The sequence below is a fragment of the Dendrobates tinctorius genome, unplaced genomic scaffold, assembly GCF_039654945.1.
Source record: "Dendrobates tinctorius isolate UK_male_01 unplaced genomic scaffold, ASM3965494v1 ptg000125l, whole genome shotgun sequence".
Taxonomy (NCBI): domain Eukaryota; kingdom Metazoa; phylum Chordata; class Amphibia; order Anura; family Dendrobatidae; genus Dendrobates; species Dendrobates tinctorius.
In genome coordinates, this window is record NW_027361793.1 from 16,094,804 (window position 1) to 16,115,689 (window position 20,886).

The 20,886-nt window shown below is 48.4% G+C and overlaps 1 long non-coding RNA gene across 1 annotated transcript in view; it reads right to left on the bottom strand.

The window, feature by feature from the left end:
- The window catches only part of LOC141047022 (uncharacterized), a 234,063-nt gene that overhangs the window by 102,649 nt on the left and 110,528 nt on the right, over positions 1-20,886 (bottom strand). The window lies entirely within an intron of this gene.

A 20,886-nucleotide genomic window follows, 5' to 3' on the forward strand; every position in this document is an offset into this window, starting at 1 on the left:
GTGCGTCAAAGTTTGCATGAGCAGACGCATAAGAGGGATGCTCATGCTTATGATGGTGTCATCTGCGCTTACCAGCTGTGTGCATTCCTCAAAACACTGAAGGACTTTACAGAGGTCTTTCAGCTTCGACCACTGCACACCTGTCAACTCCATGTCTGCCCTCAAAGTGCCTGCCCGTGTATCCTCCCACAAATGCATTACGGCCTGCCTTTGTTCGCACAGTCGCTCAACCATGTGCAGGGTGGAGTTCTACCTTGTTGCTACGTCGATAATTAGGCGGTGCTTGGGAAGGTGGAGCAATCGCTGCAGCTTCTGCATACGACTGGAGTGTACCGGCGACCGGCGGTTGTGCGAGCACAGTCTTCGGACCTTCTGGAGCAGGGCTGTTAACTCCGGATAATTATTGAGGAAGCACTGCACCACCAGGTTCAAGGTGTGAGCCAAGCAAGGTATGTGTCTGAGTTTTGAAAGGGCTATGGCTGCCCCAAAATTCCGGCCGTTATCACTAACTACCTTGCCTGCCTCAAGAGGTAGACTGCCCAGCCATGACTCAGTTTGTCGCTGAAAGTAGTCGGCCAGTACCTCCGCGGTGTGTTTGTCGCCCAAACACATCATCTTCAACACAGCCTGCTGACGCTTTCCACTAGCTGATCGATGGGGGACACCTCGTTTGCAACACTGGAAGCTGCGGATGGAGTGCTCGTGCGACTGCGTTCTGTGGACGAACTTTCGCTACTGGAGGAGGAGGGTCGAACGCCTACAGCCAACTGTTTCCTATACCGTGGGCTAGGCAGCACTGTCCCAATACCGCTGTCCACTGTGGACCCTGCATCCACCACATTAACCCAGTGCACAGTGATGGACACGTAACGGCCCTGGCCATGCCTACTGGACCATGCATCTGTTGTGAGGTGCACCTTTCCACTCACTGATTGCTTGAGTGTACAATGCGGTCTTTCACATGAAGGTGGAGGGCTGGGATGGTTTTGTGAGAAAAGAAGTGGTGACTGGGTAGGTCATAGCGTGGTACTGCGTTGGCCATGAGTTCGCGGAAAGCTGCGCTTTCAACCAACCGATAGGGCATCATCTCTAACGAGATTAGTTTGGCAATGTGGGCGTTCAAACCCAGTGTACGCAGATGAGAGGAGGAGTACTTTCTTGTCCTACTCAGTCTCTGGTAGGGTGAGCTGGACTTGAGAGCTGCATATGGTCGAACTAGCAGTGGACATGGCGGACTGAGAGAGGGTTGATGATGGTGATGAAGTTGGTGTTCTTTCTGATGGCCTAGATTCAGTCTTTCGTTGCAATAACAGTGTGATTCCCTGACTGATTTTCCCTTGCGACGACAACTCAACATTTGCTGCTGGTGGTGTGCTAACGGTTGAGCTTACGGTGGGGGAAACAATGTAGTGTTGCTGACTACCTTCTTTGGGAGCAGTTGCACATGTGGTACGTGAGTTTTGGTAGTCCGTCCACGCTTGCAAGTGCATGGTGGTTAAATGTCTTAGCATGCAACTGGTATTCAAATTTCTCAGATTTTTCCCTCGGCTAAAGGTCTTTGCGCACTTCTTACATATAACCTTTGAATGATCATTAGGATTTTGTTCAAAAAAGTGCCACACTGCACTCTTCCTACTATGGAAGACATTTCGAGGCCTTGCACGCTGTGCTATTTTGACCGTCTGGCCAAGCTGTCCTGCAACTCTTGGTTTTTGTAACCTGTTTTTGGACTGCTCCGGGCCTGCCAGATAACACCTGTTGTGATGTCGATGCCCGCTGCGGATGCTCCTACTCCTCTTCTGAGCTATTGGCAGTGGCACCCTCTTCCTCCAATGGATGCCAATCTGGGTCAACAACTGGGTCATCCATCACCTCCTCTTCAATGTCATGTGCACCTTCCTCTGTGTCACCGTGTATGGTGGTATAGTATGCGGGAAGGGGCACCTGAGTTTCATCAGGGTCAGATTCTGGCTCAGTACGCTGTTTATATTACACCGCAATGTGACAGACAGAAATTGCCTAGTGTAGCACAAACTACAAGGTGTATATAGAATTGGGCAGAATTGGAATCTCCCTAGAGTGTAGTTCTGTAAGAACGGACAAACTCCTCGGCTTTTTCTTACAGAGTCCTACATTTAGATAGCTTCAATTTGGCCGTGATAACAGCCGTTACACGGTACTGAGAGAGGAGCGTGCACATACACCGCTGTACAGTGTATGTAAAATTGTCAAGCTCTGTGTTTTTGTATACGTACTGACACACGCTGTCTCTCTCTAGTTTTGAATGTAATCAAACAGCAAATATACTAAACTGTTTGAAAAACGGACAAAACTATAAGGTGTAGGGCTGTAAGAATGTACAAACTCCTCGACTTTTCCTTACAGAGTCACACACGTAGATAGCTTCAATTTGGCCACGATAACAGTCGTTACACGGTACTGTGTGAGGAGCGTACACCGCTGTACGGTGTGTGAAAAAATGAACGCTCACTACCTCACCAGGACAAAACAATACAATTTGGATTGCTTTTAAAAAAGCAGTTTGAACACCAGTGTGCACACAGCAATGCAGCTAGCCTTAAAAGGCAGGCTAATCACCACCAGCGCTGCTGCACAAAAGCAAAAATCTTCACCTTTCACTGCACAGTAACTACAGTGAAAAGCGCTAGCAGAAGAAGCAGTTTTTTTCTTTTTGCCTTCCTAACGCTCTCCCTACAGAATCAGCAGCAACTCTCACTATTCTGGGGTCAGCATGAGTAACATGGCGGTCGGCATCCCAGCCCTTTTATACCCCCTATGACGCCACACAAAGCAAGCCAATCACTTGCATGCCCTTCTCCAAGATGATGGTGACCGCTGCCTATGTCATCACGTTGCCCACAGTGTCCGTTCTTCCTGATTGGCTGAAAAAGGGCGGTAAAGCATCTTTTAAAACTCGACTTTGGCGCGATGGTCGCCGACCTCGTGGCCGACCTCACGCTAAGGTCGGGTTTCATTTCATGAAACCTGATTTTGGCGAAAGTCAGCGACTTTTGAATTTTTTCGACCCGTTTCGCTCAACTCTACCCAGGATCAATCATGCAGCAGGCTGAGGCCTACTTGGAGCAAGTAGAAAATCGGATGTAGTTTGAATGTGGAGGCAGCAGGAGACTTTGCCGTCCACACAGCAGGGGAGCAGCTGGCGCTACTGAACCCCACTAACACAGGAGCTAGTGTTTTTTTTCTGTGCGGACAGCACTTCCGAGCAACAACTGGCGATGTTGGAGCCCAGGGTAAATCAGTGTGTAGGCTGAGGCCTAATTTCATCAAGTTTAATATCTGTTGTAGACTACTACTGATTTTAAACGTGCTCCAACTAGGCCTCTGGCTCCACTCTGTCTCTAGTATTTCCCCTGGCCTCCAACCCCGCCAGTTGCTGCTCAGAAGTGACGTCTGCACAATCAACACTTGTTCCTGTGTTACTGGGTTCAGTAACGTCAGCTGATCCCCTGATGTGTGTCCGGCAATGTCTCCTGCTCTGTCCACATTCCCACTACTAGTAATGGGAATGTGGACAGAGCAGGAGACATTGCCGGACACACATCAGGGGATCAGCTGACGTTACTGAATCCCAGTAACACAGGAACAAGTGTTGATTGTGCAGACGCCACTTCTGAGCAGCAACTGGCGGGGTTGTAGGCCAGGGGAAATACTAGAGACAGAGTGGAGCCAGAGGCCTAGTTGGAGCAAGTTTGAAATGAGTAGTACTGTAAATGTGGAGGCAGCAGAAGACATTGCCGTCCACACAGCAGGGGAGCAGCTGGCGTTACTGAACCCCACTAACACAGGAGCTAGTGTTTTTCTCTGTGCAGATGGCACTTCTGAGCAACAACTGGCTGTGTTGAAGCCCAGGGATTACAGTTCAGGTGGTAGAAACATGAACACAACAGTAGACTTGGATACTGTCATGGTCACGTGTGTTTGGACGCAGCGAGTACCGCAAGGCGAACCCATATGACACACGTGACCCTGGAAACACCACCTCCAGTTGGGCGAATTTAAATAATAAGACATGTAGCTGGATGCACCGCCTCCAACTGGTGAATTTAGGTATTACACGTATTTATACAATAGTCTGGAAACCACGCCTCCAGTAAGGCGAACTTAAATAATAAAGGGGAACCTGGGTAACATTAACAATGGTGGGCCCTGCGATAGGGAATAGGGACATGGAGACCTTCTGCACTCCCCTGAGCCAGAGTCCCTGCATTTCTAACGTTCCCTATGCCAGTTCCGCACCGGACGACGCACAGGAACCTTAAAACCCTGACTCGCCCTGACCCTAAATCCTCACTAGGGAATTGATTTGTGCGGAAACTAATCCCACCACTGCACTAAACACACACAAGGGAAAATGACAATACAGGGGGAACACCACTTAGCTTTGCTCTGTTGTGTACGCTCCTAGCAACACAGCCCACCACCTGCGTGCATCTTCTCCTCCACCAGGATCCATCACCATAACCGGATCCATCACCATAGTGCAGCCTTGGAGCAGAGTCCACCACCAGTTGCAGCTGCCCAGTAAACAGAGTCCCAAAGATGAGTCCAGCTTCTGCCAAAAAGTCCAGCATGCTTGAGTCCAGTTTTCAGCAACCAAGTCCAGCATGCTGAGTGCAACTCTCACCATCGTCACCACTCCACCAAGCTATGAAAGCACCTCCTGTTGACACCATAAACTGCGACTCCGCCACGCCATGCCAGCCCTCCATGCAGACTCCATAGCTGACTCAACCCCTCTGGCTGGGCTGCCCAGGACTCTCATTCAGCTCCTTCTTTCACCCAGGCTTCCTTGAGAATGACTAACTCACAATATCACCAACCATGATTGAACACACCTGACTCTTTTATAGAGCCTCACACCTGATTTATAATTACGTGCACATTAAACCAAAGAAACTAAAGTGCACTACCGCTCACCACCACCGGGGCAACTTCGAATGAACAACACCATGTGTAATAATTCAAATGGCCACTGGGGGCAATCACACCACTTTGCCACCAAGCCAAAGGAAAAAAGTTCTCTTTGTCCATTTACTTGTCAGATCCACCTTGGATCTGACAGATACTGTTGCCAACCAATTATTTATTCTGGAAGAGGACTGGCAAATATTGGCGAGATCCAGGCCTTGTTCATTTTCAGAAAAGTAAGCCGATCACCGTTATTGGAGGATATTCGCGTGCGACGGTCTGTTAGTACACCACCTGCAGCACTAAAGATGCGTTCCGATAATACACTGGCAGCAGGGCAAGCCAGCACCTCCAATGCATATTGGCTAAGCTCTGGCCATGTATCCAGCTTAGAGACCCTATACTTGAAAGGGGAAGAGCCGTATGGGAGTACACTGGGAGGGCAAGACATGTAGTCTGTCACCATCTGACAGAAACGTTGCCTCCTGCTGACTGGAGCCGTCTGTGATGGTGTAGACATTTGTGGCGGGCACACAAAACTTTGCCACATTTGGGCCATACTGGTCTTGACTTGTGCTGAAGTGCTGCCTCTGCTCCCTCTTTGTGCAGAGCTTCCTCCACTGCCTCGACGCACAGAGCTGCTTTGTAAAGCACTAGCAGCACTGCTCTCGGGTGGAAGGGAGAACATGATGGAATGCATCAGTGTCTCTTGGTACTCCCGCATTTTACGCTCCCATTTCAACGGTGTTATGAGGCTTTGTAAGTTGTCCTGGTAGCGAGGATCTAGGAGGGTGTACACCCAATAATCAGCCGTGTTGAGAATGTGGGAGATGCTGCGGTCGTTTCTCAGGCACTGCAGCATGAAATCAACCATGTGCTGCAGACTCCCAACTGCCCAAGAAACGCTGTCCCCTGCTTGAGGCGTCATCTCTGCATCACCCCACCCTCGCTGTATATACTGACTAGAGCATTGTGTACCTCCCTCCTCTGGAGAGATGTCTTCCTCCTCTATTGACTCCTCTCTTCCTCCTCACAAAGTGTCCCCTGCCTAGGCCTTTGTGACGAACCACGTAGCGCAGACTATCCAGAAGCAGATGGCATTTGTGACTCCTCATCCTCCACCTCTTCCAAAACCTCCTCCCTTAGTGCTTGCAGTGTTTTTTGAAGCATGCAGATAAGGGGGACAGTCATGCTGACTAGTGCATCATCTGCACTCGCCATCCGCGTGGAATCATCGAAGGCACGCAAAACGAGGCAGATGTCCTTCATAGAGGCCCACTCAGTGGTGCTGAAGTGTGACCGGTGCACAGTGCGACTTGTTTGCGCCTGATGCAGCTGGTACTCCATTACTGCTGCCTGCTGCTCACACAACCGCTCCAACATATGTAACGTTGAATTGCACCGGGTGGGTAGGTCACATATGATGCGATGTTCCGGAAGGCGTAATAGGCGCTGCAGAGCTGCAATGCGCGATCTTGCTGTGCTGGAACGCCGCAAGTGAGCGCACTCTATGTGGACCTTGTGCAGCAGTGCATCAAGATCCGGATAGTCTCTCAGAAAGCTCTGCACGACCAAGTTGAGCACATGTGCCAGACATGGGATGTGAGTGAGGTTGCATAGGCCCAGAGCTGCCACCAGATTTCGGCTATTGTCACACACTACCAAGCCTGGCTGGAGATTCGCTGGCAGAAACCACACGTCGCTCTCCTGCTTGATGGCATTCCAGAGCTCCTGCGCTGTGTGGATTAGATTCCCCAAAGAAATTAATTTCAGTACGGCCTGTTGACGTTTGGCCACGGCTGTGCTCATATCGGTCGTAACAGGCTCCTGCAGCGCTGATTCTGAGGAAATGGAGTATGAGGAGGAGTCAATGAGTACAGTCTGGATTCTTGCAATCCTTGGAGTTGGCAGAACACGTACAGCGCCACTCAAGATCTGTACCCGGCTCCACAACATTGACCCAATGGGCAGTGAGGGAAAGGTATCGTCCCTGTCCATGGTTACTGGTCCACGCATCGGTGGTCAGGTGGACCTTGCTACTGACGGTGTTTAGTAGCGCATGTTTTAGGTTTGCCTCCACATGTTTCTGCAGGGCAGGGACGGCTCGCCTGCTGAAATAAAAGCGGCTGGGCACGGTGAATTGTGGGACTGCCAATGCCATGAAGTTCCGGAAGGTGTCAGTCTCCACCAGCCTGAATGAGAGCATTTCAAGGGCCAGTAATTTGGCAATGCCAGCATTCAGAGCCTGTGCTCAGGGATGGTTTGCCGAGTATGGCCACCTTTTCTCCCATGAATGTGCTACCGATGGCTGTAGAGTGGCCTGGGAGTGTGAGGATGACAGAAAATGTGGTGCTGTGGGTGGAATGTCACTGGGTCTCTGGACAAAAGTGCCTGAGGTTCTTCCATGGTGATCCTGTGAGGAAGCCGAACCAGCTGTGTGTGAGCTGGAGGAAGAGGCTACAGCACGAGCTGAAGAGGTTGTAGGTGGTGCTGTAGGTTGGCCTACATCTTCAGTGTGTCTTTGTAACTCCACCACTTGCTTGGTCCGCACATGTTTCCACATACTTGTTGTATTGACTTTGCTGACACTTTTCCCTCTTTTGACTTTCTGATGACACAGCTTGCATTTGACAAAGCAAATGTCATCTGCAACTGTGTCAAAAAAGGACCACGCCCTGCAAATCTTGGGAGCGCCCGTTTTGGCTTTTGGAAGAGGAATGCTCCTAACGGGTGCCGAAGTGGAGGCTACAGGCAACCAAGTCTGCCCCCTCCCTCTCCCTCCTGTTTTGGCCGTTCGGGGAATCTCTTCCTCAGAGCTGCTCCCACCACCTTCCTGTTCCTCACGCCATGATGGGTCAAGGACCTCATCATCTACACTCCCCTCTTCAAACACATGCTTCTCCTGGGTAGTCTCGCCAGCACCGTATGCACCAGAAAGTGGCACCTGAGTCCCGTCATCATCTGATGCGCACTGAGGTGTGCTGACCATAGGCACTGGCCCACCCGCCTCTTCAGATTCAGAGGGACAAAGCAGTTGCGCATAACCGCATACTCCCTCTTCTTCACATTCTTGAATGCTGCTTGGCTGGCCCCCTCTTTCCAAGCCAACAGATTCAGAGAACAGAAGTAGAGACTGTGATGGCTCCTGTCCAGGGCTCTGACTGCCTGGGCAATTTGGCAGGTGGTGAAGAGACAGATGGTTGCTCTTCAGTGCTCTGGCCCTGAAAGGACGTGGAAGTCATTGAAGTCGATGCGTTAGCTGCCATCTTTCCGACAATGGCTTCAATTTGTTCCTCCCGCAGCAGTGGGGTACGGTGAGGTCCTACAAAGCTGCGCATAAAGGACTGTTGCCTGGTAAAACTGGGGGATGCTGACTCACTGGTGCCCGCAGCAGGCACAGAATCCCCACATCCTCTCCCTGCTGCAACTCCACGCCCATGACCACGTGCCTTACTCCCTGCCTTCTTCATCTTGGTAGACTGATAAAGATAGGCAGAAAAGTACAAAGGGGGGCTTAGTGTGCTTGTTCCTGAACAGCTGCTAACGGGTATAAGAAACACTAATTTTACAAAGTGTGTGGACTACACTTTAATATGAGCTAATATGGCCTACACAACTGTCAAATGGAGTGTTTGGTGAACTTTATTTTGTTTTGTATTTTTCAAAAAAACAAAAAAGGATGTGACCAAAGATTTGAAAGCGATAGTATCACAAACTTTTTGGAGCTATTACAATGCAGGAAGGTAACCTACAATGCAAAAGATGAGGCTCCAAAAATTAGGGTAATACTAATCTGGCTGCGGCTGAAGGGCACAAGCCAGAAAAAAGGCTCCTCTATCTACTCCTATATAGTGTTTGCAACCAACCAATGTAGATGGATACGGATGGATGCACACTAATAAGAGAATGAAAAATGAGTTGCAATAAAAGAAAAATATGTATGAGGCAGTGATGCATGCTGAGCGGCCTACAACCAGACGTGGCTGCAGGACACACTACAGCGTGAGCTGCACTCACACACAGAGACCTCTCAGACAGCCGTGAACAGTGCAGATAACTGGGCACTAGCACTGAAAGGCTGCAGAAAGGCTCCGCTGTCTCCTCCTATAGTGTTTGCAACTAACGTATATGGATACGGATGGATGCACACTAATAGGAGAATGAAAAATGAGCTGCAATAAAAGAAAAATATGTATGAGGCAGTGATGCATGCTGAGCGGCCTACAACCAGACGTGGCTGCAGGACACACTACACAGCGTGAGCTACACTCACACAGACCTTGTAGACAGCTGTGAACACTGCTGCAAGGCAAAAGAAAGCTACAGTGGTAGATTATGTAGCCTGGGTAAAGCACAATATGATTTGGAAAATCGCTATCTCTAACTGTCCCTCAGAGTCTTGAACAGCAGTCTGTCCCTAACTGAATTCACAGCAGAGTGAACCCGAAATTGCGGCGGCAGCGGCTTTTATAGTGCATCATGACATCATTTCAGCAGCCAATCACAGCTATGCCATTGCTTAACATGCCTACCAGGATGTGCCACACTTCTGAGGATTGTCATTGGCTGAATCAAATCAAACTGGCTCATAGCATTATGGGAACTTCCGATTCCGGTATTCGATATGCTAAAAGTATCGGAACTCAGTATCGGAATTCCAATACCGCGAATATCGGCCTATACCAGATATTTGCGGTATCGGAATGCTCAACACTAATCATGACTTACAACCCAAAAGCAATTCAGAAAATTCTGCTCTTCCAAATCCAATCAGTCCCCTCCCTTCTGAGCCCCAGTGTGCCTAAAGCACATTTAGCATCCACATGTTTGGCATTTCTGTAGCGATGAGACCCTGCCTAATTTATGGGTGCTTGTCTCCAGAAGCATGAGCTGGGCAGCACAACATATTGGGCACTACAATGTACTGTGGACTACAATTTACTGGGCTCTACAATCACAGTTTGCAATTTTCACTTATCAAAATCCACTGCTGCTTGTTTCTTGAAAACACCCATGGAGTCAAAATCATCACTATACCAGTATATAAATTCCCAAAGGAGTATAATTTTCAAAATGGGGTCACTTGAGGGCAGATTCTGCTCTTTTAGCACTCAGGGGCTCTGTATGGTAAGTCCGCAAATTATTTTAGGAAAATCTGTGCTCAAGGAGACAAATAGCCCTCCGTCTCTCTTGAGTCTCACCATGTTGCTAAGCAGTACTGTACAACCACATATTGGGTATTTCTACTTTCAGCAGAAATTTTGGTGCAATTTTTACCTATTTCTCCATCAGAAAATGTTAAACCTGGGGCTAAAGCTAAATTTTGGTGGTAAATATGAAATCTTTCTTTCTTCACCACCCAATTGTGTAAAATTCTGCGAGGCCCATGTGGTGTCAATATGATCACTGCATCCCTAGATTAATTTGTTGGGGGGTGTAGTTTGAAAATTAATTTACTAATGGGTGTTTCTGTTGTTTTGAAACCTCAGGGGCTCTGACAATGTGATATGGTCCTCTCAAACCATTCCAGCAAAATCTGAACTTCAGTATCGTGCTTTTTCCCTTCTGAGCTTTGCGCTGTATCAGTGTAATCAACAGAAATAGAACAAATTTTGTGTACATTTTCTCCTGTAGTCCTTCTAAAAATAAAATAATTTGGGGCTAAAAATACATTTTTATGGGAAAAATATTTTTTTCTCATCTTCACAGATCAACATTGTATAATTTGGTGCAGCACCTGTGGGTTCAATGCTGTCACCACACATCTAGATAAATTTTTTGAATAGTCTAGTTTATTAAATGGGGTTACTTGTGGGGGTTTTCCACTGTTTAGGCACATCAGGGGCTCTCCAAATGCGACATGAAACCAGAAGACCATTCCATCAAAGTCTGCTTTCCAAAACATCACTCCTTCCTTTCAGAGCCCTGCCATGCGCCCAAACATTAGTTTTCCCCACATATGGAGTATCGATGTACTAAGGAAAAATTGCACAACATATATTGGATCTATTTTCTCCTGTCACCCTTGAGAAAATAAAAAAAAAAAAAGTGTGGCTTTCAGAACATTTTTGTTTGAAAAATGTTATTTTTTTAATTTTCACAGCTAAAAGTTATACATTTCTGCGAAGCACTTTGGGGTTTAAATTGCTCACAACACATCTAGATAAGTTATGTGAGGCACCTATTTTCCAAAATGGTGTCACTTGTGCAGAGTTTCCACCATTTAGGCACATCTGGGAATCCCCAAATGCGATATGGCATCCGCTAATGATTCCAGCAAATTTTGCATACAAAAAGGCAAATGGCGCTCCATCCCTTCTGAGCAATGCCATGCACCCAAACAGTAGTTTTCCTCCACATATGGGGTATCCGCATACTCAGGAGAATTTGCGCAACAAATTGTATGGTGCAATTTCTCCTGTCACACTTGCGAATATAAAACATTTAGGGCTAAAACAACATTTTTGTGGAAAAAATGTGATTTTTTTTTATTTTCATGGCTCAATTATATGCATTTCTGTGAAGCATCTGCTGGTTGAAAGTATTCCCCACACATCTAGATAAGTTACTTTTGGGTCTAGTTTCTATAATGGGGTCACTTAGGGTGTGTGCACACGCTGCAGATTTTGCTGTGGATCCGCAGCATTTCTAACCCTGCGGGTCCACAGCAGAATCTGCTGCATTGTACTATTTACGCCATTTACGCTAGGTAAAATGGAAACCGCTGTGCAAATGCTGCAGAATTTTCTGTGCGGTTTTGCTGCGGTTTCAAATCCGCAGAAAGAAATGACATGTCACTTCTTTTCTGCGGATTCCGCTGCGGTTTACCATCTCCTCCATTGTAGAGGTGATAAACCGCAGGGCTAAACCGCAGCCTAATCCACAGGTAAACCGCAGGTCTTTTGACCTGAAATTTACCTGCGGATTTTATAAAATCCGTGGGGAGAAATCCGCAGCACCTAAAAACTACGTGTGCACATAACTTATAGAGAGTTTCCACTGTTTAGGCACATCAGGGGCTTGCCAAATGCAACATGGCGTTCTTTCCCAATTCAAGCCAATTTTGCAGTCAAATGGTGTTCCTTCTCTTCCAAGCTCTACCATGCACTCAAACAGTAGTTTTCACAACCTCTGGACTTTCAGTGTGCTCAGGAAAATTTGCACAACAAATTTTGGGACCCATGTTTTCCTTTTACCCTTGTGAAAATAAAAAAAAAAAAAATGGGTCTAAAGTAAAATTTTAGTGATAAAAAGTAAAATGTTAATTCTTTCCTTCTACATTCCATTAAATTGTGAAAGACAATCAGATGTACTGAGGTAGTAAGTTCCAAAGTACGGGGAAGGCTTGAGAGAAAGATGGTTGCATGAACAAACAAAGGTGGAGGAAAGAAAGAGATCTTATGAACACTGGAAATTACAGTATGTGCGTGTAGGTATCAAAAGATTAGTTTGGAGATGTATGGAGAGACAGAAGTAGTAAGGGGGCTGTATGTCTCATCAAAAAGAAATGTGACAGTTGCCACGTCCCTATCAAAGTGTATCAAACACGCCCCTTTTATACAATTTGATATCAAATTGTTTTAAAAGGGTCGTGTTTGATACACTTTTATATCAATATGGTATAAATTTTTTATAAAAGATGTTCTATCATAGGACAAAATATTTATATGGCCAATATTTTAATAAAGGACACTTTTTTCGAATTGTAAATAAAAATGAGAGATGCCATTTTTTATAAAAAAGATAATAGTGTTTATTGAACAACTGTTAGGGACGGCGGAACGCACCAAATATAAATAATAGGAGGTGCGTTCGCCCCCCGGGGTCCACCGTGCGGTAGGTGATTAGACCGCTGCTGGACAATGGCAGATGCACCAGAAGGTGCCGTAGTGCGCACGGGTTAACGTCACCCGATTGCTAGGAGCGGCTCTGTTCAGACACAGAGTCGCTTGGCAGAAATATATGCAAAGGCGCTGGCCCTGTTAACGTCACAGGAGCCGGCGTGTGGCGTCGCAGCCGCGACCACCAATAGCTGCTGGTAATGCAGTGCAGCGGCAACTAAAGCCACGAGCGTCGGCGCCGAGAACCTGGCACCGACGGACGCTAGTGTAGGCGTGGATCGCACTGTGGCGTGTAGCTTGCCACAACCAGGAGCTGACTAACCCAACACACAGTCACCAATCGTATTATCCAAGGGAAGGGGTTTCATAAGAAGTCAGTCACCAGTCCATGCATCCATCACCATACACACACAGCATAATATGCTACACTAGCGCATGGCCGAGCCGCCATGCAGGCTTTTTATAGCCATGCGCTTCCGGGACCTTCCGATACCCTGGAAAGGACCAATCAGATCCGACGCAGGACCTGAGCATGTGACCCCTGCTCTCCAGTGAGAGGTCACCTTGTGGGCATGCCCAGTAGCACGGCATGAGGACTTAGCCTCTGCAGCGGTTGCCTGCAGAACAGAATGCGCTACCATTGCTGCACCAGAGGTGGCAGCAACATCCAGGCTGTCAGAGCAAGTCTGAGTAGCACGCCTGGCTCGCCGTGATTGCTGAGCAGCACCCGGAGCGGTCGGAGGAGAATGAGAGACCGCTGGATGTCTGGCTCTGGATTCCCGCTGTGCAGTGTCAGGAATCCGACGCCTAACATTACCCCCCCTCCTAAGGCCCCCTCCCCTCTGCGCTTCACTGCGCTCAAAAGCCGCGATCAGGAGCGGTGCGAGGATATTCTCCACCGGCTCCCAGGTTCGAGCCTCGGGCCCATGACCCTTCCAATCCACTAAATAAAATTTTTTGCCACGGACAAACCTGCGCCCTACGGTGGCATTAACCTCAAACTCATCAGACGATAAGTCTGACGACCCGGCCGATGACTCAGAAAACCGGGCCATGTGAACTGGTTTGAGGCGGGACACATGAAACACGTCCGAAATGGCTAAATGTGGAGGAAGAGCCAGGCGGTAGACCACTGAGCTAATTCGCTCAAGGACCTTGAAAGGTCCAATATATCGCGGCGTGAACTTATGGGACTCGACCCGTAGTTTGATGTTTCGGGTGGAGAGCCACATCATGTCGCCAAGGGAGAAGCTTGGAGCGGGTCGCCGATGCGTGTCAGCGGACGCCCTCATCCTCTCCTTAGAGGCACGGATAGCATCCTGAGTGCGATCCCAGATGTCCTGGGCCTCCACTGCCCAGTCTGCCACCCTGGAGTCGGTGACCACCCAGATGACCGTACTGCCACCAGACTTGGGCAGGCCAACTATGAAATCCATGCCAACTATCTCCAACGGTCTATCCACCACTGGCAGGGGATACAACAGCCCTGCCGGCCTGTCTAGAGGGTCTGTTTCGAGCACACGAGACGCATTCTTGCACGTATTTCTTGACATCTCGAGCCATATGTGGCCACCAATATGACCTTGCCAGGAGTTTGGTGGTCCGTTTATTGCCAAAATGACCACCCACCCTGGAGGCATGTGCCCAGGCGAGGACCTCCGGCCGTAGCTGAGGAGGCACCAAGGTCTTGCCTGGTGGCACTGACTCGAGAGCGACTGGAGCCACGGTCGTAAAACTCTCCGGCGGGAGAATTAACCGAGGCTCAGCCTCTCCTTCTTCCGCCGAGACCACCGAGCGTGAGAGAGCATCCGCACGGACGTTCTTCTCTCCAGAAAGGTAGTGCAGGGTGAAGCGGAAGCGGGAAAAGAAGAGCGACCACCTAGCCTGACGGGAGTTCAGGCGCTGGGCAGTCTGTAAATAGACCAGATTTTTATGGTCCGTATATACCTGGAAGGTAAACCGAGCCCCCTCCAGGAGATGTCTCCATTCTGAAAAGGCCAACTTCATGGCTAGCAGCTCCCTGTCACCGATGGAGTAATTCTTCTCTGCCGGTGAGAAGGTCTTTGAGAAGAAGCAGGGATGCTTCCGACCTTGAGCATCCTTTTGGAAAAGAACTGCTCCTGCACCGACAGAAGAGGCATCTACCTCTAGTATAAATGGCTTGTTCACATCGGGACGATGTAGGATGGGAGCGCCAGCAAAATGAGACTTTATAGTCGAGAAGGCCTTGGAGACCTGTTCAGACCAAGCGTTGGGGTTAGCTCCTTTTTTGGTGAGAGCAACCAAAGGAGCTACCAGGGTGGAAAAGTGTGGTATAAACTGGCGGTAATAGTTCACGAACCCCAGAAAGCGCTGCACCGCTTTGAGTGAATGAGGTTCTTGCCAGTCCATTGCCGCTTGCAGTTTGGCAGGATCCATGGCCAGCCCCTGGGCCGAGATGATATAGCCCAGGAACGGCAAGGACTCCTGCTCAAACTGGCACTTCTCTAGCTTGGCAAAGAGGGAATTCGCCTGCAGACGGTCGAAGACCCTGCAGACGTCCCTCCGGTGGGTAGTCAAACCTGGCGAAAAGATGAGTATATCATCCAGATATACCACCACCGAGGTAGAAAGCATGTCGCGGGAGATGTCGTTGACAAAATCCTGGAAGACAGCTGGCGCATTACAAAGGCCAAAAGGCATAACCAGATATTCGTAATGGCCATCCCTGGTATTAAAAGCTGTCTTCCATTCGTCTCCTTCGTGAATGCGGATCAGGTTGTATGCCCCTCGCAGATCCAACTTAGTAAAGATCCGGGCCCCTCGCAACCTGTCAAACAACTCAGAGATCAACGGTAGAGGGTATTTGTTTTTAATCGTGATCGCATTGAGACCTCTGTAGTCAATGCAGGGGCGTAACTCTCCGCTATTCTTCTGAACGAAGAAGAACCCTGCACCAGCCGGTGACACCGACTTTCTGATAAAGCCTCTAGCCAGGTTCTCCCGGATGTATTGTGACATAGCTTCTGTCTCAGGGAGAGATAGTGGATACACACAGCCTCTAGGAGGCTCTGTGCCTGGCATGAGGTCTATCGGGCAGTCGTAAGGATGGTGCAGCGGGAGCGTCTCTGCAGATTTTTTGGAGAAGACGTCCGCATATTGGTGGTAGGGTTTAGGTAGTGCGGAGAGATCCACAGGCACTTCAGTGGAAGCCGCCTGAAGACTGCCCCTCAGACATCTCCCCTCGCAGTCCTTGCTCCAGGCCAGTATCTTCCCTGTCGCCCACTCGATATGAGGAGAGTGGCACCGAAGCCAGGGAACCCCAAGCAGCACCTGATCGATGCCGTCTGGCAGGATTAGCAGGGTAATAAGAAGAAATGGTAGCAAGATGAGCTGGAAAACTTAGTCAACCACATGTTAACAATGAATGTACTGGTGACCACCATCAAGATTCCAGCACATCATGAGACAGTGCAGGACACACTGTATGTACAGTGGGGAAAAAAAGTATTTAGTCAGTCAGCAATAGTGCAAGTTCCACCACTTAAAAAGATGAGAGGCGTCTGTAATTTACATCATAGGTAGACCTCAACTATGGGAGACAAACTGAGAAAAAAAAATCCAGAAAATCACATTGTCTGGTTTTTTTTCATTTTATTTGCATATTATGGTGGAAAATAAGTATTTGGTCAGAAACAAGCAATCAAGATTTCTGGCTCTCACAGACCTGTAACTTCTTCTTTAAGAGTCTCCTCTTTCCTCCACTCATTACCTGTAGTAATGGCACCTGTTTAAACTTGTTATCAGTATAAAAAGACACCTGTGCACACCCTCAAACAGTCTGACTCCAAACTCCACTATGGTGAAGACCAAAGAGCTGTCAAAGGACACCAGAAACAAAATTGTAGCCCTGCACCAGGCTGGGAAGACTGAATCTGCAATAGCCAACCAGATTGGAGTGAAGAAATCAACTGTGGGAGCAATAATTAGAAAATGGAAGACATACAAGACCACTGATAATCTCCCTCGATCTGGTGCTCCACGCAAAATCCCACCCCGTGGGGTCAGAATGATCACAAGAACGGTGAGCAAAAATCCCAGAACCACGCGGGGGGACCTAGTGAATGAACTGCAGAGAGCTGGGACCAATGTAACAAGGCCTACCATAAGTAACACACTACGCCACCATGGACTCAGATCCTGCAGTGCCAAATGTGTCCCACTGCTTAAGCCTGTACATGTCCGGGCCCGTCTGAAGTTTGCTAGAGAGCATTTGGATGATCCAGAGGAGTTTTGGGAGAATGTCCTATGGTCTGATGAAACCAAACTGGAACTGTTTGGTAGAAACACAACTTGTCGTGTTTGTAGGAAAAAGAATACTGAGTTGCATCCATCAAACACCATACCTACTGTAAAGCATGGTGGTGGAAACATCATGCTTTGGGGCTGTTTCTCTGCAAAGGGGCCAGGACGACTGATCCGGGTATATGAAAGAATGAATGGGGCCATGTATCGTGAGATTTTGAGTGCAAACCTCCTTCCATCAGCAAGGGCATTGAAGATGAAACGTGGCTGGGTCTTTCAACATGACAATGATCCAAAGCACACCGCCAGGGCAACGAAGGAGTGGCTTCGTAAGAAGCATTTCAAGGTCCTGGAGTGGCCTAGCCAGTCTCCAGATCTCAACCCTATAGAAAACCTTTGGAGGGAGTTGAAAGTCCGTGTTGCCAAGCGAAAAGCCAAAAACATCACTGCTCTAGAGGAGATCTGCATGGAGGAATGGGCCAACATACCATCAACAGTGTGTGGCAACCTTGTGAAGACTTACAGAAAACGTTTGACCTCTGTCATTGCCAACAAAGGATATATCACAAAGTATTGAGATGAAATTTTGTTTATGACCAAATACTTATTTTCCACCATAATATGCAAATAAAATGAAAAAAAAAACAGACAATGTGATTTTCTGGATTTTTTTTTCTCAGTTTGTCTCCCATAGTTGAGGTCTACCTATGATGTAAATTACAGACGCCTCTCATCTTTTTAAGTGGTGGAACTTGCACTATTGCTGACTGACTAAATACTTTTTTTCCCCACTGTATATATAATATAATACAAACACCAATGAGAAACAGTGTAACAAGTCCAATATAAAAATTGAAATAGAAATCTTTATTGTAAACAGATGAGGCACAATAGAGCTAAAAAGTGACACTACAAAAATGGAGTGTATAGTGAGCCACAAATACATCAATACTGAATATATGGATAAAGTAACCCATTGGCAGTGTGAAAACAAGTATTGTATAGGCAAAAAAAATACATGGAAATGCCATCCAAATAAGGGGGAACTTCTCCGAAACGCGCGTTGGGGTACGGCTGTGTACACTGAGCTGCATTTCCCATTAGGTATGTGATCCTACTAATTCAATGTCTAGGCAGCATTTCCACTCTTCATGGTCTAGCCAGGGATTGTTCCCTTTATTTGGATGGCATTTCCATGTATTTTTTTTGCCTATACAATACTTGTTTTCACACTGCCAATGGGTTACTTTATCCATATATTCAGTATTGATGTATTTGTGGCTCACTATACACTGCCATTTTTGTAGTGTCACTTTTTATCTCTATTGTGCCTCATCTGATTACAATAAAGATTTCTATTTCAATTTTTATATTGGACTTGTTACACTGTTTCTCATTGGTGTTAGGATTAGCAGGGACAGAGTCTCATGATGAGAGGGTGAGATAGTGAGCCCTAGTGGAGCTGTTTGATGGGTCACGGTGCTCCGTTAACCACCCTGATGGTCAGAGGCTGAGGTAATAGTACCAGGGGAATGGCGTGTTTCTGGGCGAAGGTAGAAGACAAAGTTCCCCTCGGCCCCAGAGTCCACGGTAACCTCTGCCTCCCAGGTGGAGGACTCACTGTCTAAGATGCCCCGGAACACCGGTTTGGGTGAGGAGGGTTTCATATTGGACTGCCCACTACCTACGGCCACTGGGCGTGGACGCTTTTTCGCCCGCAGAGGACACGTGCTAGCCGGGTGACCAAACTGTCGGCACTGATAGCAACGTGCAGAGCTTCGCATCGGTCATGGCTTTGAGCCGGTGCGAGACACCTCCATAGGTTCAGAGGGTGAAAGCTCCTGTGCGGGGTATATTAGTGGTTCAGTGAATGTGGGAGCCAAGTTCACCCTACGTCTGGATTGTGCCCGTTCCAGCCCGCGCTCCGTAAACCGGAGGTCAATGCAGGTGGAAACGGCAATCAAATCTTCCAGACTTGTGGGGACCTCTCTGATAGCTACAGCATCTTTAACGTGAACAGCCAACCCTCTCCAAAACACCGGGACTAAGGCTTTGTCCGGCCACTCTAACTCGGAAGCCAATGTCCGAAACCGGACGGCATAATGGCTGACCGAGAGTGACCCCTGTCTTAGGGAGAGTAATTGTAAAGAGGTGTCGTGCGTGATCCGTGGTCCCAAAAAGACCTGCTTCAGGGCCACGAGGAACTGCGCAGCACCCTGAACCACGGGATCATCACGTTCCCACAATGGCGTGGCCCACTGTAATGCTCTGCCAGACAAAAGTGACACGATAAACCCCACCTTAGCCCGCTCTGTAGGAAACCGTGCAGCCAATAACTCGAGCTGAATTGAGCACTGACTGACGAATCCCCTACAGGTGGCGCTGTCACCCGAAAATTTGGCGGGAAGCGGGAGGCGAGAAAGTGTCGGCATGGGCAAAAGAGCGGGCGCACGTGAGACAGCCTCGGCGACTGTCTGGGCAGCAGCTAGCGCGGTATTCGCTGCTGAGTTGGCGCTCTCAATAGCCGCCAACCTGCTCTCCAGCTGCCGAATATAGCCCTGCAACTGCTGCACGTCTGCCATTGCCAGTCAGACCCTGGTGCTAGTGTAATGTTAGGGACGGCGGAACGCACAAAATATAAATAATAGGAGGTGCGTTCGCCACCCGGGGTCCACCATGCGGTAGGTGATTAGACCGCTGCTGGACAATGGCAGATGCACCAGAAGGTGCTGTAGTGCGCACGGGTAAACGTCACCCGAACGCTAGGAGCAGCTCTGTTCAGACACAGAGTCGCTAGGCAGAAATATATGCAAAGGCGCTGGCCCCGTTAACATCACAGGAGCCGGCGTGTGGCATCGCAGCCGTGACCACCAATAGCTGCTAGTAATGCAGCACAGCGGCAACTAAAGCCGCGAGCGTCGGTGCCGAGAACCGGGCACCGACGGACGCTAGTGTAGGCGTGGATCGCACTGTGGCGTGTAGCTTGCCACAACCAGGAGCTGACTAACCCAACACACAGTCACCAATCGTATTATCCAAGGGAAGGGGTTTCATAAGAAGTCAGTCACCAGTCCATGCATCCATCACCATACACACACAGCATAATATGCTACACTAGCACATGGCCGAGCCACCATGCAGGCTTTTTATAGCCATGTGCTTCCGGGACCTTCTGGTACCCTGGAAAGGACCAATCAGATCCGACGCAGGACCTGAGCATGTGACCCCTGCTCTCCAGAGAGAGGTCACCTTGTGGGCATGCCCAGTAGCACGGCATGAGGACTTAGCCTCTGGAGCGGTTCCCTGCAGAACAGGATGCGCTACCATTGCTGCACCAGAGGTGGCAGCAACATCCAGGCTGTCAGAGCAAGTCTGAGTAGCACGCCTGGCTCGCAGTGATTGCTGAGCAGCACCCGGCGCGGTCGGAGGAGAATGGGAGACCGCTGGATGTCTGGCTCTGGATTCCCGCTGTGCAGTGTCAGGAATCCGACGCCCAACAACAATCAAATACATTTTTATAAAGCATTACATTTGACATTTACACTGTCATTTTAGAAGTACATTCAATTACATTTTGTTTATCACACAGCGCTGCAGTTAATCAAATCAATATATATATATATACACTGTATATCTCAAGAAAAAAGGGCAGCACTACCAAAATAATACAGCAGGTGCAAAACCTATTCAGCAGTGTCCAAACAGCCAAAATGACAAAAGGAAAAAAAATAGGCAGCACTCAAATTAAATGTGAAAAAAGTGGATACTTTACTGATCCTCAGATGGCAACGTTTCAACGGTGACCCGTCTT